Genomic DNA, 4,820 nt, shown 5'->3' on the forward strand with positions numbered 1-4,820 from the left:
AAAATTATCACCAAGGAGAAGATCCTCTCCACTAGCAACTTCTGTCCCAGTGAATCCCATGTAGGGTGCTAGTTCAGGAACTGCAACAAGACTCGTCAATTACATGAAGTTCATCCCAACTCTAGGATTTAAGGCTCCAAGAAAGAAGAATTGAAGACTTTAGCTTAATATGTATAGGGCTTTCTGCTTTGAATTTAATACTTTTTGCTATACAAAGACTACACAAGGAAAAAACAATCCTTTATGTTTTGTTGTAAAGTCCTCCCTTTTGAGGCAACTTTGTTTAACATGCTCATGTTAGTTGGCTGCCCTTTGTGTTATGTGACTAACTGTGTTAAGCCGAACCATTATCTTAATACACTTATCTTTTAAGTTTGAACCATTATCTTAATATAGTGCTCGCTGGTTTTCAATCACTTATGCTGCCTTCTTTAGCATATTACTGTTTTCATTAATTGAGTTATCCAAGTTTACATTCCATCAACAAACACCATTCCACAGTTTCTAATACCATAATCATGTTATCATTTTTTTTTACATATTATTCATTCAATGAATACAGGATAATAATTAACACAATCAACACAGATACAACTAATACCAACAATTGGTTAACCAATTTTTGATTCCGGACATCTTCTTCTAATCTCCCAAGCCTCCAATCAAAGTTCATCTTCACTTCATGATTATCTCCATAAGATTTTGGTTTCTCAACTGGTTCATCCTGTCCAGTATCTGCCCACACAAAAAGCCCACACCATCTCTTTCCACTTGTCTATTATCAAGCAAACATATAACATGCTCAGGCTTCAGGAAAGAAGAACAAGAGAAGAACAGTCAGGTAGGTAGGAGCAATCATAACAACACAAGTAATACTAATAACTCATATTATAATTGGGACAACCAAAAAATGGTTTATTTGGGTTTGAATCTATCCCAGATCACCTGAGAACTGGCCGGCAGCCGCAACCGCACCATTCTGGCACCCCAGATCTTCTGCTCCTGCTTTGCGTTCTCATCCGATGGCCACTGCATGGTGAACTAATAGAGCTTCCAGCTCTAGTGCTTCCACCACCCATCATGGATATTCACTTCCAGCTCCAGGAACAATAACAACAACAAGAATGAGAAAACAACGATGAAGAAGAAAAAGAAATTAACTTACTGAACATTTAGGAATTTAGGGTTAAATATAGAGGGAGGGACCACATTGGGTGTAAATTGAAACTGTGCCAGCTCAACTAGCCGTTGGCACCATCCAGCGTGGCAAAATGAGGCCACTTTAGCGTCTTGATGCTGACTCATCACCGGAAAGCTGTCCAGGGACTATTATAGTGCCCGGAGCCGTATTTGGAGGATTACAATGGTGCAATTGGGATCTCAGAGACCACATTGAGTAACGACTCGAATCTCAGGGACTATTATGGGATTTACTCGAGTCTCATTCTACCACTTTCCTCCTTCCTCTCATCGAGCTCCTCCCTCACTCCCTCGCTCCCCTCTCTTTGGCCTCTGAACGAACACACTAAAGAACGCAAAGAAGAGAACTCAAATGCAGCTTGGAGGAAGCACCGAAGCATCCCTCCATCTCGTCACCGTTCTTCAACGTCCAGCCACCGCCGCCGTCCGCATTGCTACAGCTTCGGCGCAACACCGCCCTTGTTCGCCGCGCATCCGCCTCCTTTTTGGCCAAGCTTCTGCCTCTGTTTTTTGGCCAACCCTTGTTCTGCCCTTGTTCGAGTTGCTTAGCTCTCTATTCAGCTCTCTACGCCGCGTGTTCGAGCCTCCGCCTTTCAGCCACCGTTTCGCCGTTGTTCAGCCATCTCTGTAACTTTTTAAAGCTCCAGCTCCCTCTCCTTGTACTGTTTGAATTTCAGAGCTACTCCATCCCAGGGTGATTTTTTTCCTTCTTCTTGTTCTTTATTGTATTAATTATTCAGTTATTGTTTTATTTGATTGTTGATTTCATGATTAGTATGTTTTTCTAGTTCTTATTTTGTTGTTGGTTTGCTATAGTTTAAAATTTTAATTGTTCTTGTTATTTTGATTTTCAGTTTTAATTTTATTAACTTGTTAATTTGATAAATTATTGTTTTGCTATTGTTCTTGACCTTTTGATTGTTATATTGTGTTTTGCTATTGTTGATTTAATAAATTCATCATTGAGTGGAAGATGAAAACCTGCCATGTTAAAATTACTCCTGCCATGCTAAAACTGTTCCTGCCATGTTAAACCTGCCATGTTAAAACTGCTCCTATTGGTTTAGTATGGCTCAATACCTGCTTCCAAAGAGATTCTACCACCATGCTTGGACCTTCTCTCTGAGGTCGGCCCTATGATGATTAAGGATATAAATCTTGTGACCCACCTTAGGAATTAACTTTTTAGTTTCTTTTTTACATTGGATGTCGAAATTTTGTTTGTTGATGCTTGTAATTTTGTTTGTTGATGTGTGAATATATTCTTTTATATTCCTCACTAAGTCGTAGTGATCTGTATGCCTTTAATCCCATAGCCTTTGTTAGTTATTGTTGCATATTGGTAGATAGAAGGTATCAAATTTTGTAACACATGGTAGTAACTAGTAAGTAGAGTAGTTTATTCTCTTCTTTTCTTTTAGAGATATGTCAGATAAAATAATGTATATACTTTTGAAAACCAAATTGTTTCTTTTGAACCAAAATTTGGGTGATTACTCTTTTCTAAATATGCAAGCAATTCTGTCTAGTTGGCTATGAAAGCTTTCATTTTCTTTCTAGTATTAGTTCATGTTGTGAATGACATTGTTTTGCAAATAAAACAGTTGTTAAGTTACTGTGAAACAGTAGCATGGAATAGTCTCTCGCTCTTTCTCTAATTTATTTTCTATTTTTTCCTTTGGAAAATAACATATTGGGTATTTCCTTTGATTAGAATGTAGAAGATAGTACATCTTTTTATGATTTTATTCTTTATTGTAATAAATTTTGAATAATTATTGTTAGTTAATCTAGGACCTTTTTATCATAAAACCGTGTTCTAGAAACCTTAAGTTACATCCAAGGTTGCGAGAACCAGACCGGTTATTGAACCGGTCAAGTGACTGGTTCAACGGTTTAATGGTTCAATCGGGATTCAACCGGGATTCAACTGGTTTAGTTAAAATATACAATAAAATTATAAAAAAATTCAATATATAATAACAATAAACTGAGTTTTCTTAATAGCAGAAGATTTGTTAACCTAACATTTGTTCCTTTCATAAGACCATCTTAATCTTAGATTCATTGAACAATACATTGCCATAGCAATTGATTGTTACAGCTTCCATATGCAACAATCATAAGGAGGGGGAACCATTAAACAGAGGATGTCCCTGTCTCCAGTAGAACCGTGTCAAATATTATCACAATTGTCATTTCTTTTAATCAAGAGAGGCAGTAAGAATTAAAAAAAAATAAATACAGTATCAGAAACTCGAATTCAGTACTTCCACATATCAATAAAACCTCAGCAACAAGAAGAAATAATAGATCAGAGCTCAATTTTGTTAGATGATGAAGAAACAGAGGAAGAAGAATTTAATCTAATCGTAGATCCAATTGCGATACCAACTCGCAAAGTTAACTGATAAACCCATATTTCATGAGTTATTTTGTGCTTAGTTTGAGTGATTTATTCAATCCTTCACCCACTTATTCATATTAATTGCATGGTTTTACTTTCCCTTCCTTATTATGTGATGTACGTGAAAAATATGTTTCCTAAGCTTTAAAATTAATTATTTTAATTACCTTTATTTCCATTCGATGCCGTGATTAGTGTGTTGAGTAGTTTCAGATTTTCTAAGACAGAATGACTTAAAGGATGGAAAAAGAAACGTACAAAAATGGAAGGAAAGTGCGAAATGGAGTTTTGAAGAAACTGGCATCCACGCGATCGCATGGACGACGCGATCGCGTGCCAGGAGCGAAGAAGCAGCGATGCGGCCGCGCGACTTGAGCATAGCGCATTCGATGCGGACGTGTGACCGACGCGACCGAGCCACAAGGAAAACTCCAGATGACGCGACCGCGTGACCCATGCGGACGCGTGACAGAGGCCACGTATAAGAATTTACAGAATATGCCCCCAGCAATTTCTGAAGCCCTTTTGGCCCAGATCCAGGTACAGAACACACAGACTAGAGGCTATAAAGTGGGGGAATGCATTCATTCAAAAGAGAGCTCGCATTTTTATTACTTTCCATGATTTAGATTTAGTTTTGAGAGGGAGATTCTCTCCTCTCTCTCTTAGGATTAGGATTTAGGACTTCTCTTAGTTTTTAAGGAAGGTCAAACTAATTAGTCCCTTGACTTTCCTTTATTTTAGTAAAGGTTAACTAAGTGGAATTTATATTCAACTTTCATTATTGTTGAGAGAGATAACTAAGTTGGACTTCTAATTTCTCTTACCTTGCCAAAAGTTGCTTTACAGTATTTATTTATTTTAATTGCCATTTACTTTACTTGTCATTCAAATCACTTGCTTCTCACCTTCTAAACCCCGATTACGACCTTTATAGCCAATAATAAGAACATACTTCCTTACAGTTCCTTGAGAAGACGACCCGAGGTTTGAATACTCGGTTAACAATTTTTAAGGGGTTTGTTACTTGTGACAACCAAAACGTTTGTATGAGAGGACTTTTGAAGTTTTAGAAACTATACTTGCAACGAGGATTTATCCGCAAATTTCTAGACCACGCAAAAGTTCTCTCACCAAAATGGCGCCGTTGCCGGGGAACTGCTAACGTGTGCCTTATTATTGGTTATTGTAAATATTTTTCTTTTACTTGTTT

This window comes from Arachis ipaensis, chromosome B01, assembly GCF_000816755.2.
Source record: "Arachis ipaensis cultivar K30076 chromosome B01, Araip1.1, whole genome shotgun sequence".
NCBI classification, from domain to species: domain Eukaryota; kingdom Viridiplantae; phylum Streptophyta; class Magnoliopsida; order Fabales; family Fabaceae; genus Arachis; species Arachis ipaensis.